This window comes from Leopardus geoffroyi, chromosome A2 (assembly GCF_018350155.1).
Source record: "Leopardus geoffroyi isolate Oge1 chromosome A2, O.geoffroyi_Oge1_pat1.0, whole genome shotgun sequence".
Classification (NCBI taxonomy): domain Eukaryota; kingdom Metazoa; phylum Chordata; class Mammalia; order Carnivora; family Felidae; genus Leopardus; species Leopardus geoffroyi.
This window is the reverse complement of record NC_059331.1, coordinates 128,536,670-128,554,438: the sequence shown is the minus strand read 5'-3', so window position 1 is coordinate 128,554,438 and position 17,769 is coordinate 128,536,670.

Below are 17,769 nucleotides of genomic sequence, written 5' to 3'. Positions count from 1 at the left end.
TATTTTGTTTCTTAAACACAAATTACTTAAAGGGGGAAAATCTAACATTCTGATACTACATACTGTAAATAAATTATCCTTCAACTTGTCAAGCACGTATGTAAATCTTTAAATGCTCAAAGTTTACTTGATAAAAACAAAGTTTATGGTACCAATAAATTCAGATATAGTTTGTCTAGAATTTCAACAAGAATCAAATTACATTTACTTTTAGGTAGTTGCTCTATTTTCTCCTAAAGAGGAAATAGAATAAAATACACCATTTGTTTGAAGCAACCATGGATCTTGAAATATATTAGTTTCCCAAGTTGCATATCATTTTGTATTTTTTTTTATCTGCAAGCATAAATTTGGAAATCTTTGTCCACACTGAGATATCACTGTGAAATATCAAATCTTATCAAGGCCCCTTTAAATGCAGGAGTTTAACTCTCTCAGGCATCAACTTTATCTAGAATATTCTACGTTTTCCCACTGTGCTGCTACTCCTTTGGACTGACTCTGGGAGCAAGTTATCCAAGTTAGATAAGCTTGCTACTTTTTTTTTTCTCCCAAACAAATAAAACCACAAGGACAACAACAGAAAAGTATCAGTAGTAAGTACTCCAAAGCCAAGCCTCAGAATTCAATCAAAAGGTAAACAACGATGGCATTTTTATCAAAGACAAAGGTCAGGCTAAATTAATCATATGGTTTAATCTTCTCCCTTTCTCATATTCAGGTATTTTTCTTTATATAAAGAAAATAGTGCATTGCAGATAACAGTGGAGTCAACTCTGAAACCCATCTACTCCCTCCCTCCTCTCCAGAAAAGAGAATCATGAATTTGTGACTATATTTCTCTTGTCACTGTGTATATAAAAATTTACGATATATCCATTTATAATAGAATATGTAACATGTAGTATAGCTTGGTGTTGTCTTAAAAGTATATAGAGCTATCGCACATCAGGTATCTATTTGCAACTGGCTGTTCTCATTCATCATTAGGTTTTGAAATTAAACCATATTAGTACTCGTTTCTTTCTTTCATTTTAATGGCTGCACAGTATTAATTATATAAAAATACAATTTGGGGGCATGTAGGTGGCTCAGTTGGTTGTGTCTGCTCTTGGTTTCAGCTTAGATCATGATCTCACAGTTCATGAGTTCCAGCCCTGTGTAGGGTTGTATGCTGACAGCACAGTCCCTGCTTGGGATTATCTCTCCCTCTCCCTCTCTGCCCCTCCCCTGCCCATGTTCGAGATCTCTCTCTCTCAAAATAAATAAATAAACTTAGATAAACAAACAATTTTTTACCTATTCCTTAATGAAAAATTATTTCTCTTTTATAACTATTACAAATCGAGATTCAATAAATTTATTCTTTAATCTATCCACATTGAAATCACTATAGAAATAAAAAGATGCTTCATTTCAATCTGTCTTATGTCATTTCTCAAACTACTGCAGTTTGTTTTTCTGATTTCTCTTTAATTTTCCTCTAATTAGCTTCTTTAAAAATGGTAATGTGTATTTAACCTTAACAATACAATGCTTTTACCACTTTATTTACCAGCATTGTTTTCGCATCCTATTCATCTTTCTGAGTTGTGTTCTTTTGGCTGAACACACCTTTTTTTTTCTTCTACCTTTTATTTTAGAGAGCAAGAGCATGAATGGGATAAAGGGACAGAGGTAGAGAGAGAGAGGCAGAGACAGAGACAGAGACAGAAAATCTTAAGCAAGCTCCAGGCTTAGCACAGAGCCTGACACAGGTCTCATTTCCACAACCCTAGGATCATGACCTGAGTCTACATCAAGAGTCAGATGCTCAACTAACAGAGCCATCGAGGCACCCCAGGTTGAACACACATTTAAATAGCTTTTCCTTGCAAAACGTGTAAGTTGTAAACTCTTCATCTGTGTTTCTCTATAAAAGTCTCTATTCTCTCCTTGCTCTTTATAATCATTTGTATGAATATAAAAATGGGTGGACATGTGTTTTGTTTTCAGATTTTTAGAGATATCATTCCATTGTCTTCTAATAGAAATAGACACAGGGGAGCCTGGGTGACTCAGTCGGTTAAGTGTCTGACTTTGGCTCAGGTCATGATCTCACAGTTCATGAGTTGGAGCCCAGCGTGGGGCTCTGTGCTGACAGCTTGGAGCATGGAGCTGCTTCAGATTCTGTCTCCCTCTCTTTCTGCCCTTCCCCTGCTCATTCTCTGTCTTTCTCACTCTCAAAAAATAAGCAAACACTTAAAAATTAAGAAAAAAGAAATAGACACAGATAAGAGTCTGTATATACATATGCATACATATAAATACATATATATATGTGTGTATATATATATATATATATATATATATATATATATAATTGTGTGTGTGTGTGTGTGTATCCTTCCAATAGAAAGCTTTTAAAAACCTGAATTGGTCATTTGTGTACTAAAATTTCACTCTGATTTTCCAGAAGTAATTTTTTTTTAACTAATCCTGTTCAGGAATTATTATTTTTTTAAATTTTGACAATTCTTTCTCTATTTTAACTTCACATAAAGTTCTCTCCCACTTCTATCTTCTCCTCCTGAAATTCCGTTACAATTATGTTGGTTCTTTTTCCACTGACCACACCTCAAACTTCTGTTTTATATTTTCTATCTTTAACTCTTTATACTGCACTCAGTGATTTTTGTAGACCTGGATACTACTAATTCATTAACTCTTCAGCTGTATCTAGTCTTACATTTAACCTTCACATTGAAATTTTCTTTAAACTTCTATGTGGTTCTTTTGTACCCCCCCCCTTTTTCCTCAAATAATTTAGTCTACCTTCTCGTTTCTATTTTGTGTTTTATCTCTTTGATATACTTTAAATTCTCTTGAATGTGCTCTGAAATCTCCCATATATTATATCTGATGACTTTTCTAACGGTGGTTTGTTTTCTCATGAGGTTTGTTGTTTTACCATAGACCTCTCTTCATCAGGAGTTACTCTCATGGGACTCCAACATGTCTTAGAGTATGACAGTATCCCTGCAGCATGGTTTCAGGATTATCTCTGCTTTGGCACCCACAACTGTCGAGTGTTCCAACTTGGATATCCTCATGCAACCACCTGCAACCACCATGATTCCAGACCCAATCCTGCTCAGAGCTCCTGGGCTGCTTCTCCCTCAGAGGTAGCTCTTCTTAGTTCTTCCCACCCTTGACTCTTGCCAACTGGTGAGCTTCCTTGGTGCTTTTCTGGCCTGAATGGAAGTGAAGCTTTCTTGTCTTTATTTCACATATAACCTGATCACTCATGACTCTGTTTTAGAAAGGAGGTTCAATTTCAGAGCCCCCATTTACAGTGCCTGAAGCTGAAGCTGAAACTCTCCTTCCTGCTTCAATAAAATAGCTGTCACACACACACACGCACACACACACACACACACACACACACACACACCAGAAAGGAACGCACTGATTAAATCCATGAAAAGAATCTGTAAACACATTATTTTTGAATTCCATTGATTTTGAGTTGACTCTTAAATTCTCTGATGATCTTGTTCTCCTTCTCCTTTTCCTCTTCCTTCTATTCTTCTCCATCTTCCACTTCTTTTTAATTTCAAGCCCAGTTTTGTACTTAGCATTTTTTGTATGTGTTTATATTTATCCAAAACGTACTTGATGAGGGAAAGTGATTTCCCTTACCAGTTTAGTCTATGACAGTAACTGAAAGAACAGTTTTCAGTTTCTCTTTCACTTCATAAATACACAAAACTACTGTTTTCCATAGCTGACTGTCTTGGTTAGAAAAAAAATTTCTTTCACTTAAAAGTACATTCTAATCTTTTAGCAATTTTAACATGTAGGGCTCTGGTTACTAAGGGCTAATCTTTTTGACTCTAGAAAAAATGTAGCTCCTTAAATAAATCTGGGTTAGTTTTATTCAATAATATCATATTTGGCATCAAAAGGTTTTCTTGAATGAATAAATTGATATATGAATGAATACTTTATTTCCTTCCTAAACATCAAGGCCCAAGATTGATTTCTTAGAAATTTAGTTCTTCATTTAAGAAAGGATAAGTTTTGGACTGTGTTTTATTTGCCAGTTCCCTGTTTTTCTCTCTTTCACCCATTAAAATGCCTTACTATTTTTTCTTGAAATGGATATTTTCCGATTCTTATAAATGTGTTATCAAACTTGGTTTGCACATTCTAATGCCTAGTGTTCAAATTCAATTGTCAAAGGACTCTCAACCTTATTCATTTGGCTATATGATTATAACCTTTGTTTCCCTAATCCACAGTATTTAGAGGAAGAAGGAAGAAAGGAAGTATAAATGAGAATGCAGAATCTCCTGATTCTTGAAGAATTGATCCATCAATAAATTGAGTGGAATCATCAATGAACTGAGTGCAATAAAAAACAAAGACATTTCAGACCTATTTGTTTTAATTTTAAACCAGTGGTACATGAAGAACAAGTTGCCCAGAGCCATGTATTTTATTTCTAGGAATATTTCTTATTCTGCCTTCCACATAACCAATTCCTTTATTTATTTAACTAATAAAAACAAGAATGATAATCCCCAGTATTTCTTCTTTCATGAAGCCATTCAAATTGAAATCCACTCCCTCCTTTTACCAAAAAACTTTACAATTTATAGCTAAGCCTCATAAACCTTTTCAGGCATTTTATAATGGCAGATCTCAGAGCCAGATGCTCTGATGCCTCAGACAGTATAGAACGCATTAAGAACATTAACTGATTATTAGTTGATGAGAAGTGTCATAATTTAAACAATGGCCAATTAGCAAATCCTAATAAAGTTTTCAGAGGACTCATGAAAGTTAATCATGCTTATATAAATTCCTGCCTTTATAGTTACCTCACTTTAGTCAATATATGTTCCTAAAAATTACATGTCAACTGAACATTAATATGTTAAAGCCTAAGTTTCCATGGACCTGAATTATCAATGCAGATATACATTGTCTTCCTTTTGATTGAAGTGATATTGGCAATGGCTCAAAAGCAGTTTGACCTTTTCTGTTTCCTGCTTCTTTATCAAATAACAAACATTTCCATGCCCCAGGGGAAATTATAATTCAAGGGTATATTTTGTAAAGTGAATAACTGTTCTCCTGTTAATTAAGAAAGAGAGGTATACTCAAAATATGGCAACAGTTGTTGCTAAAATAAGAAATTCCTCTGGGGAGTGCCTGGGGGGCTCAGTCAGTTAAGCATCTGACTTTGGCTCTGGTCATGATGTTGCAGTTCACCAGTTCGAGCCCTGCGTTGGGCTCTGTGCTGACAGGGCATAGCTCAGAGCCTGGAGCTTGCTTCTGATTCTGTGTCTCCCTCTCTCTCTTCCCCTTCCCCACTCACACACACACACACACACACACACTCTCTCTCTCTCTCTCTCTCTCTCTCTCAAAACTAAATAAAAACATTTATAAGAAAAAAAAAAGAAATTCCTCTAGAAAATGTGAGGTGAAGATAATAAAAAGACTCTATAAGAGAAAATTCTTTCATAGTTATATCTCATTTAAACATATAACACTCCTAAGAGGTAGGACTTCTTGTTCTCATTTAGCAAATTTAGGATCAGGAGTTTTAGAGAATTTAAGTGGCAGAGGCAAGATTTGAACTCCTCTTTGACTCTCAATTCCATCCACTTCTTACCCTACCACAGGTCTTAGCTTGAACTGAATCTGGAAGGTCATTTTCAGAATTTCAGGAAGAGCTTTATATATATATATATATATATATATATATATATATATATATATAATTTATATATATAATTTATATATATAATTTATATATATAATTTATATATATAATTTATATATATATTTATATATATATATATTACTTATATATATATATAAAGCGGTTCCTCATATATATATATATACACACACACACACACACACACATATATGTATATATATATTGCAATTTAGTTACTTTGTTAAAGTTTTTATCTTAATCACCAGTGCTCATAACAAGAGCACTCTCTAATCCCACCATCTATTTCACCCATCCCTCCATCCACCTCCCCTCTGGTAACCATCAGTTTGTTCTATATATTTAAGAGTCTTGTTTCTTGGTTTCTCTCTCTTTTATCTCTTTGTTCATTTGTTTTGTTTCTTAAATTTTACATGTGAGTGAAATCATATGGTATTTGTCTTTCTCTGACTGACTTATTTCACTTGGTATTATATGCTCTAGCTCCATCCATATCATTGCAAATGGCAACATTCATTCAATATTCATTCTTTTTATGACTGAATAATATTCCAGTGTGTGTGTGTGTGTGTGTGTGTGTGTGTGTGTATTTGATGGACACTTGGTCAGCTTCCATATCTTGTCTATCATAAATAATGCTGCTATAAACATAGGCGTGCATGTATTCCTTTGATTTAATGCTTTTGTGTTCTCTGGGTAAATACACAGTAGTGTGATTGCTGGATTGTGGAATAGTTCTATTTTTAACTTTTTGAGGAACTTCCATATTGTTTTCCACAAGAGCTGTACCCATCTACATTTCTACCAAGAGGGCAAGAGGGTTCCTTTTTCTCTGCATCCTCACCAGCACCTGTTGGTGTTGTGTTGTTGATTTAGCCATTCTGACAAGTGTGAAGTGATATCTCATTATAGTTTTTATTTGCATTTCCCTAATAATAAATGATCATGAGCATCCTTTCATGTGTCTCTTGACCATCTGTATTTCTTCTTTAGAGACATGCCTGTTCATGTCTTATGCTCATTTTTTAATTTGATTATTTGTTTTTTGGGAGTTGAGTTTTATAAGTTCCTCATATATTTTGGATACTAACCCTTTATGAGACGTGTCATTTGCAAATATATTCTCCCATCCCTTAGACTGCCATTTTGTTTTGTTTATGGTTTCCTGCTTTGTGCAGAAGCTTTTTATTTTGATGTAGTCCCAATAATTTATTTTTGCTTTTGTTTCCCTTGCCTCAGGAGACATATCTAGAAATAAATGCTAGGGTAATGTCAAAGAAGTTACTGCCTGTGTTCTCTTCTAGGATTTTTATGGTTTCAGCATTCACATTTAGGTATTTCATCCATTTTGAGTTTATTTTTGTGTATGGTATACAAAAGCCATCCAGTTTCATTCTTCTACATGTTTCTATCCCATTTTCTCAACACCATTTGTTGAAGAGACTTTTTCCCATTGGTTATTCTTTCCCACTTTGTCAAAGATTAATTGACCATATAGTTGTAGGTTTATTTCCAGGATTTATATTCTGTTTCATTGATCTATGTGTCTGTTTTTGTGCCAATACTATATTGTTTTGATTACTACAGATTTGTAATATAACTTGAAGTCCGGAATTGTGATGTCTCCAGCTTTTTCTTTTTCAAGATTACTTTGGCTATCTTAGGTCTTCTGTGTTTCCATACAAATTTTAGGATTGTTGTACTAGTTCTGTGAAAAATGCTGTTGGTATTTTGATACAAATTGCATTAAATGTGTAGATTTCTTTGGTAGTATAGACATTTTAACAATATTTATTCTTACAATCTATGAACATGGAATTATTTTTAAGGTTATTTATTTACTTAAGTAGTCTCTACATTCAACATGGAGTAGAACTTACAACCTGGAGATCAAGAGTCTCATGCTTTTCTGACTGAGTCAGTCAGGCTCCAGGAACATTTCCTGGAAATGTCTTTCCATTTCTTTGTGTTGTCTTCAATTTCTTTCATCAGCGTTTTGTAGTTTTCAGATACAGGTCTTTCACCTCCCTGGTTAGGTTTATTCCTAGGTATCTTATAATTTTTGGTGTAATTGTAAATGGGACCAGGAAGAGCTTCCTGAATATACACAGGTATATTACCTCATGAGATCTATAAAAATGGAATAGTCCAGATACATATGGATTAAGGCAGGTACCAAAGTCCCCAAATAGATAAAAAATAAGTTATGTGAATTTTCTATTTACTATAATCACCTTTATTCATAATTCTACTATATTAAAATATGAGTCATTGCCATAATTTTAATTAGAAAAGGAATGAGTGAATTTTTGCTAGTGCTCAAGCATTAAAACTCCATTGTGCTGCTTGTTTCAGCTCAGTGTGCTACCTTATAAACCTTGAAATCTCCCAGTCTGCTTTCTATTGCTAATTAACCACAGTAAACAAAACACCAAGTAGTATGGTCACTAATTACTCTGCCTTTTATCCTTGTCCCTACCCTACACCCTAAAATTAAAAGGAATTCCTGGCATTATTCTATTTCCTCAGTATAGGAAGTCATAACTGATCCTTATGTTTTGCCCATAGTTATGACCAATTTAACTAAAAAGGAACAATTTCTTGAATTTTCCTGTTACCTAATGGTATTCTTGCAAGTTTTTAGATCAAAATTCAAGCTTTCTTCTATTTCAGCTAGGACCCTAGTGATGATATGTGTGGGTGAGGGTTAAGTTGAAGTTGGGGGGAGAAATGGGGTGCTAAGAGTTAAATCTCAAATAGCCTTCCAGTGCCAGTTAAGGTTTTCTTTGAGTGATATGCACAAAGTTGGGTTTGTTCTGTATTGTTTTGTTCTACAGTGTATAAATAAGAAAGAAGATAGAATGGAACCTTAGAGAATAACCCAGGGAATACTAAAGTCCTGAACTAAGGTAGAAATGGAGTAAGTACAGAGAACAATCTCATTGGAAAGACATAACACAGGAATGGCCAACTAAACTTGGTTACTAAATGTGTGGGCTGAGGATGAAGGAAGAACAAAGATAATCTGGAATTTCAACCCTGGGAGCGAAGAGGGTAAAAATATCATTGACAGAGGGGTACCTTGCTGGCTCAGTGGGTTGAGCATCCAACTTTGGCTCAGGTCATTATCTCACCATCTGTGAGTTTGAGCCCAACATCAGGCTCTGTGCTGACAGCTCAGAGCCTGGAGCCTGCGTCAGATTCTGTGTCTCCCTCTCGTTCTGCCCCTCGTCTGCTCATGCTCTGTCTCTCTCTGGCTCTCAAAAATAAATAAATACTTTAAAAAATTTAAAAAAAATCATTGATAGAGAAAGGAAACTTGAGGGAAAACTTGACTGGGGTACTGAGGAGAAATTTACAACTAATTATGCTGGATTTCAACAACTATTTGAAGTGGAACTTACATTCAGGAGGTGATTACATCTGAGAGTGAAGTGATGCTCACCAAATCCCGGAGTTGAAAACTCTGACCTGAACATGGTGAGTGAGAATCAGAAGACTGAGAGATGAGTGATGGGGTTGGAGAAGGAACTAGAACAACTGGAGAACTTTATGAAAAAGGATAGCCAACGAATAGAAGTAGCAGTGAGGCACAGCCTTATGAAAGTTTGAAGTGGGGAGAATTTTAAAATGGAATACATCATGTAAGGAATTGAATATTGCAGAAGTTTTAAAAATGTCTTATAGGAGATTGTCTTTGAATTTAAAATTCAAAGATTTGATGGGGCGACTGGGTGGCTCAGTCGGTTAAGCATCTGACTTCGGCTCAGGTCATGATCTCCACAGTTCATGAGTTCAAACCCCACGTTGGGCTCTGTGCTGACAGCTCAGAGCCTGGAGCCTGCTTCGGATTCTGTGTCTCCCTCTCTCTTTGTCCCTTCCCCACTCTCTCTCTCGGTCAGCTCATGCTAGGTCTCACAAAAATAAAAAAGTAAAAAATTAAAAACATTAAAATTCAGATTTGTTCAGAGTTACAAGTTCCAGGATTCCAAATAATCATACAAATAAGTAGATAGTAGAAAGGTTTCTCCAAACCCACTAATTCAACATTTTTTAAAATGGGAGAGTGGATAGAACATACATTTTATTAAGATAGCCTTGGAGAAACATGAAAACTTTAGCTAATGAAAAATATGCAAATTCGCCTCATTACATTTTAGTGTTAGGTGAATACACTGAGTAATGCTGCATAAATGTACTCTGCAAATTTGGAAAAGGTTTACAATTTGTTCCTAATGATAATATGGAAAAATTAATTCTTAATTGTAATACCTAAGTCTCTAAGGACAAAGATTGGCTGCCCCATACAGTTTATATTGAGGCATAAATAATCTTAATTTTGTGCACTTCTCACTTTGTGAAATGAAATTCATTTATGTAAATAATCTCTGTAATTTTTAAAGATCTTTCCCAGTAATATGGGCAGAATACATGGGTATTACTATAGTTAGAATGATCTGTTATGTTATCCTATCTCAACCCATTGTTAAACATACAATATAATCAAAATTACCAATAACATCCAACTGAAGACAAGGCTCAGGGACTCCTATCACAGAAAATCTTCCCTAAGCCCCAAGTTCACTCACACAAATTGCTTTGCTACTCTTCTTTCTTTCTTTCCCTCTTTCCCTTAACCTTCACCCCAAAGAATGAGAAGCATTTTGCCCACACAGCAGCAGAAACTGTGATTTTATATTACTATGAAAATTATACAGCATTGAGCTTGTGATCACAGGAGACCGTTCACATTTAAAAACTGAATACAGTTGAGATGTTAAATAAAGTCTCTAATAAAATACAAGCAAACTAAAAGGACTAAGAGATTCAGGCAGCTTGATTCATCACAAATGGGTCACCTAGACTAGGAGCGATGGGAATACTTGCCCACAATATTTATAAGATAATTTTAATGAAGTATAATCAACGTGACACAAAACTCATGTTTACATCATTTTTGGTCATTATTGCATCTAAGCATGATTTCCATCAAAATATTTAAGACAGTAGAGCTATTCTCATATTTGAAAAAAATGTCTGTCTAGTAAAATCTATTTTATTTTTATTTTTATTTATTTTTTTTTAACTTACATCCAAGTTAGTTAGCATATAGGGCAATAATGATTTCAGGAGTAGTTTCCAGTGATTCACCTCCTATGTATAACACCCACTGCTCATCACAACAAGTGTTTTCCTTAATGCCCCGTGCCCATTTAGCCCACCTCCTCCCACAACCCCTCCAGCAACTCTCACTTTGTTCTCTGAGTTTAAAGGTCTCTTATGTTTTGTCCCCCTCCTTGTTTTTATATTATTTTGCTTCCCCTCCCTTATGTTCATCTGTTTTGTATCTTAAATTCCACTTATAAGTGAAGTCATATGATACTTGTCTTTCTCTAATTGACTAATTTCACTTAGCATAATACCCTCTAGTTCCATCCACATAGTTGCAAATGGTAGTGAAATCTATTTTAGCAAGACTTCTAAGAACCACAAACTGAGTTGCTAACATCCCACTGTAAATGAGTACTTGATATATATTTTCCTTTGATTGGATGCACTTAAAGGTTCTTTGCTGAATTTTATACTTCAACCAGGATTTTTAAGTTTCCATTTATATGCTACATACAAAAGGTAGTTGTAAGGTCTGATTTGTCATAAAGAACAGAGCTAAACTTTTTTTAAAGTGAAAAATCAAGATGTCCCCAAAAGGCAACTAGAAATAATAAATGCAGTTTCTGAAACATGATTCTATTTTATTTCATTCACATCAAATCTGTGGAAGGGGATATTTAAGGGAAAAAATTTGTCATTAAAATTTTTTTCTTCAAATCTATGAGGTACACCTTGAATTTACTCTAAAATTTTTAGGAAGTTGGGGTCAGTAACATAAAGATTATGTATTATTTAATTATACAAAAAAACACAATTCATAAAATATTCTGCCTCTTAGAAAATACTCCAGGAATTTTACAAGGAACAATATAGTTAGAGTACCAAAAATATACACAACTGCACAAGCAATTAAAATCAGTAATAAAAATCAAACATAAAATCAGTGTACCATGCCAAAGGCCTTTTGAAATAAAAGAGCTTTAAACCTACAGAACATAAAAGGAGGCTAATTCAGTGGTTGTCCTCGATTGAAAAGAGAGGACGTTTCATAGCCCTCGGCTAGAAGACAGAAGTTCTTGTGTCTGTGCCTGTAAGTTTCAGAATGAAAATTATCTTGCCCTGAAAGTTCACAAGTTCTTTAATATTTCTTTTCTTTTCAAGATAGTCTGCTTCAAGAATCATGTCACCAAAGGTATCTTAACTATGAGTATGAGGTTCAATTATAAACATATAAAGATATCCTTTTTCTATCACCCTGTTAGCCTTTTAACTTTATGGAAAATAAAATAAAAAAATAAATCAGTTCACTTTTAACACCAATCAAGTTCCTTGAGAATGTAAAAATCTGGACACTTGTGGATGAAATGGAAAATAGAAGATAGTTTCGAGCAAACCGAAACTACCTCTTTCTAGGAATACAAAAGCAAATGAAAAAATTTTCCAATATGTGTGACTTTCTGACAGGGTGGGAAATGCATTCATCAAGAATGAACTAAAAGAAGTTCCAAATAAATTTGTTGCCAAAATTTTTAAATGCTGCTTTAAAACTGTAGACAGAGCTCCTACTTCTTAAACTTTATAAAAACCAAACTGCCAACTTCTTTATATGAACGGCCAAATGTTACTCTAGGACTCTGATCTTAGCATGAATTCACTGGATGAAGTATAAAATTCTTATTCCTCTACAATAATGAACCCCAAGCTATCATAATTTAATACAGCCTGGCATATGGTTGGGATATGAAAAATGGAAGAGAGATACTTTTGTCACCAAGAGCATACATTCATGTGAATTTCAAACACATATATCTTGCTGAGTATATTTTTAGTTTTCTAGCATCAATGTGTTTGAAGAAAAAACTTCACACTTCTTTTCCACCTAATCAGAGGAGGCTTTGTGAAATTTACAAGGATGGGAGAGAGAAAAGAACATTCACGGATATGAAAAAAAGTTTTACTTTTCTTTTCCTTTTGCATTAGGAAAGAAGTTGAAAAAGACAAAAAGTGAGACGCTAGAAAGGATAGAGGAGTAGGGGTGCCTAGGTGGCTCAGTTGGTTGAGCGTCAGACTTCGGCTCAGGTCATGATCTCACGGTTAGTGAGTTCAAGTCCCACATCAGGCTCTGTGCTAACAGCTCAGAGCCTGGAACTGTCTCAGATTCTGTGTCTTCCTCTCTCTCTGCCCTCCCCCTCTCATTCTCTCTCTCTCTCTCTCTCTCTCTCTCTCAAAAATAAACTCTAAAAAAATAAAAATTAAAAAAAAAGGGGTCAAACCAGTTTACCTGAAAAAGCAACTTAAGGTCAGAAAACAATTCTTGGCAGCTAACTTCTCCTGATCTAGCTCTAAGTGTACACGAGGCTTTTTGACAATAACCTAAAACTGACAGTTTCTGTCCACCATGTCAGAATCATATACTAGACCTGAACAAAGAACAGAGCATATTCTGTGCCAGCAACATAGGGTATATATCAGCAAAGGAAAGCATTATTCAACATATGTCTTCTTGGAAAATAATTATATATAGAATATTTGTTTTATCTGAACCACTTTCTATCTTTGTCTTGATCCTAGAGGTAGAATAAATATTCAATATCATCTTTAAAATCCAATATCGTCAACTTGGCAAGTACCAGGTGGTAATCATTTTGATCTCACAGATTTTCCCCACATCTTAGTTGCTTTCATATTTTAATGAGGAAAAAGAAAATACAACAAAATGATTACATAATTTTTTTGTCATCTTAACATTAACTTTAAAATGCTCAAATTTTATACCACAAATTATAAGTTGGTTTTATATTCCAAAAACAGCTTCGGTTCATTCTGGAATCTTTTGGTACATTAATATTTTAAGAGAGCTAACTCATATTCTTTAACTCTTTAAAATGTCACAGAGTCTGTATAATTTTTTAAATTAGGCTTTGAAAGCCTAAAAGTTCATAAACTCACATTCAAGTATGTGTACATGTATTTCATTGTATACCAGTGTCATGATGAAACAGGGGTATTGGGCTAAGGGTGGTGACACCTAGCTTCTGCCATTAACTCTTGACTGCTGAGAAAATCAATATAGTGCTGAACCAGGCCATGGGTACTATTTTGGTAGCCTACAGATAGGAGAAACACCTCCTAGAATTTTCTATGCATACCTCCAAAACTACATTCAGTAGTTCTGCCTAATTAGTGCTTTAATTAATGCTCAAACATTTCACACTTCTCTGATTCAATTTCTTCAGTAAAGGAGCTAGAGAATCCCAAATCCTATGTTTTTCATGCTAGTAAATAGTCTCCTCTAGAGGTTTAGAAGCCATTAAAGATGCTTCATGTTCCCTTCCAATGCTATGATGTTGGGAATAATCAGTGCTAGGCTTAGATATAGCTCCAGCAATAGCATTTTTATGGTAGGATTTGGATAACTAGAAAGCCAAAGCTGGGAAAGAGTAAGCATCAAAAAATAGTCTAGCAACAGACTCCTAGCCATAGAGAACAAACCGATGGTTACCAGACAGGAGATGGGTAGGGGTGGGTGAAATAGGTAATGGGGATTAAGTAGTGCATGTGTCCTAATGAGCACCAAGTGTTGTATGGAAGTGTTGAATCACTATATTGTACACCTGAAACGAATATGATACTGTATGTCAACTAACTGGAATTCAAATAAAAATTAAAAAAAAACATCTTAGCTAGGGAAATTCACAGTGAAACAACATCGCCACAAAAACATTACTGTAAAAACAAACAAACAAACAGATAATAGACAATTTTAAAGGCAAAATAAGACATTAATTGACTTTTTTGTGCTTGCTTACTACTCCAGGCTTATATACTTTGTGATGAGGGTAATTTTATTCTTATGGAGTGTTTCTCAACCCTGAAGAGAGTTCATTATCAAAATCAGCTTCAGAATTAGCTAACATTAGCAAACTCAAAGTGATTCCACAGAAAACATCTTGTGATAAAGTATCATGTTAAAAGTAAGGAAATGTTTTGATGGGGCGCCTGAGTGGCTCAGTCAGTTAAGCATCTGACACTTGATTTCAGCTCAGGGCATGATCTCAGTTTGTGAGTTCGAGGACTGCATCAGGCTCTGTATCGAGCACAGAGCCTTCTTGGGATTCTCTCTCTCTCCTCTATCTCTGTCCCTCCTCCCTCCCCTATTCACACTCTATCTCTCTCTCAAAATAAATGAAATAAACATTTAAAGAAATAAAATAAGGAAATGCTTTGAGTTATTTGGCAGCTTTGGGTGTATAACTGTACTTCTTAAACACATTGGTAATTTTCCATATTATGTGACACAAAACTATGAGATCTCAAGACAGTCTTTTGGCAATTGCTTGATTATAACTTAAGCTCTTTTCTGAAGAAAAAAAAAAAAAAAAGAAAAGGTTAATTATTGATTGACCTTCCCTTTAAAAGAGAATACAAATCTGATTCTTAAAGTTCTAAAGATGTATGTGTTCCCTCTCATCAGTTTCTGAAATATATGGTATAATTTAAGGAACATCTAAAGCAAAAGTTAGCATTAGAGAATTCAGTCTTACTTGGCAGAGCTCACTGAACACTAGATGACAACTGAAGCAATTAACTAATGCTTTCAACATTTCAATCCAAAATTATTTAAAACCTAGATTTTCATACATAGTTCAAACAAGCAAATTTAGAGTTTGTAGATAAGCAAGAGAAAAACGTTGTTGCCCAGGCACATTTCCAAAAGAGAAGGGGAAGAAGAATGCCGACAATTCATAGAGAGTACCATGAAAGGGGGAACCAAGAAAAAGGAACTATTGGAAATCAAATTAACTACCCAGAATACATGAAAAGAAATCCTAGTGTGACAATGGACAAAGTATTCTAAAAAGCAGTTTTCTTTGTTAGAACAGGAAGTCAGAGGGATCACAGCAGATGGTCTTCAAGAAAAAAGTGGCTATGATTGGGATCACTTAGACTGTACAGTTACCAAAGTAAAGGACCACCCCCCCAACCTCACTCCCCCCACCACTCTTAAAATAGATAAATACACGTAAAAAAATTAGGAGCACCTGGGTGGCTGAGTCGGGTAAGAGTCTTGACTCTTGGTTTCAGCTCAGGTCATAATCTCATGGTTTTGTGAGACTGAGCCCTGTGTCGGGCTCCGTGGCTCATTGCTGATGTGAAGCTTGCTTGGGATTCTCTCTCTCCTTGTCTCTAAGCCCCTCCCCTGCTCTCCCCCCCCCCCCCACTTCTCTCTCTCTCAAAATAAATAAGTGAACTTTAAAATAAAGTAAGAGATCTTGGGCGCCTGGGTGGCGCAGTCGGTTAAGCGTCCGACTTCAGCCAGGTCACGATCTCGCGGTCCGTGAGTTCGAGCCCCGCGTCAGGCTCTGGGCTGATGGCTCAGAGCCTGGAGCCTGTTTCCGATTCTGTGTCTCCCTCTCTCTCTGCCCCTCCCCCGTTCATGCTCTGTCTCTCTCTGTCCCAAAAATAAATAAACGTTGAGAAAAAAAAATTTAAAAAAAAAATAAAAAAATAAAAAAAATAAATAAAATAAAGTAAGAGATCTTAATGGTAACAGGAAGTTATGCACTATCTTTGACAAAGCGAAAAATTCAAAGGAAAACAAATTATACATTAAATTCATAGTTTGACTAGGAACCAAAGTAAAACACGGCATAATTTTGGCAATTGGTAGAATGTGAGGAAAGAGAATGAATTTTATCATGACATTTTAAATAATCTCTTCCAGCAACACTGAGTTAGTGGCATAGGAAAATATTTTGTTGGCAATGTATAAGTAATGTCGTATCAGTAGAAACAGGGTTTAGGGCAGAGTTGGACCCAAAAGTAGAAATTCCAAATTTCTCATTTCATAATGCTAAAGTTCAAGAGACAATCCAATATCTACTGACTTTAAAAAATCAAGAGCTAATTATTCTAGTTATGGAACAGAAATAAAAATTAGTGATTAGGAAACAGGGGGAGAGAGGGCCTACCTGGCTCAGTTGGGAAGAGCATGTGACTCTTGATCTCAGAGTCCTGAGTTCAAGCCTCACCCTGGGTATACAGATTACTTAAATAAATAAATAAACTTTTAAAAAATACTGGGAGAAGAGGAAAGGAATAGAGGGGGTATTATATCATCTCCATGATAGTGAGAAGATACTAGATTTTATCCAAATTATTGAGTGAAGAAACAGCTGTATGAAAATAGTATGTAGTGTTTTCAGAGTAACTGCCTGAAATATGAACAGAAAAGGGTAAAAGAAATTACTTCTGTGGTGAACAAGTGGGAATTGGAAAGGGATGAGAGAATTTCACTTTAATTTCCTGTTATGTGTTGTCTAAATTATTTCAAATACATGTAACATTTTATAAGGTAAAATTTAAAAATTTAAATTAAAAAATATGTCTCTGTGTAAGATTATCTCAGTCCTCATAGAAACCTTTCCTTTAGTTCAAGCAATGCCCTTGGTCATACAGATGGCCATAACCTAGAATCATTTTTGTGGACTCACAGTTCCTGTTTATAAAACTGTAGTTGATTTTATTAGCCCATATGATAGTCACTGTACTGAGACCTTTGAGATATATTCCTGCTTGAGTGCAGTGTCACAAAAATGCATTTGTGTCTGCAGATACATTGTGTTTTTTCTTTTGTCAGAAAATAAAAATTGTGAGTCTTTTAGCTGTCAGGAAACTTAAAATCAAGGCATTGCTCGTCAATTCACCTAGTTAAATTAGGTAGTTATCAGTTCACCTAGGTGTCTAAACTTTTAAATCATCTTTATTCTGCTCTTTAGGCATTTTGAAAGCTCCCTCAAATACCTGAATTAGTAAAAATGTTACTGATGCTAAATATATGAAAAGATATTAGCTCTATTACTCTAGCTGAGCTTTGCTCCAATCAGAGTTGTGCCCACATTTTTCCCTAAAATGTTTTAAAT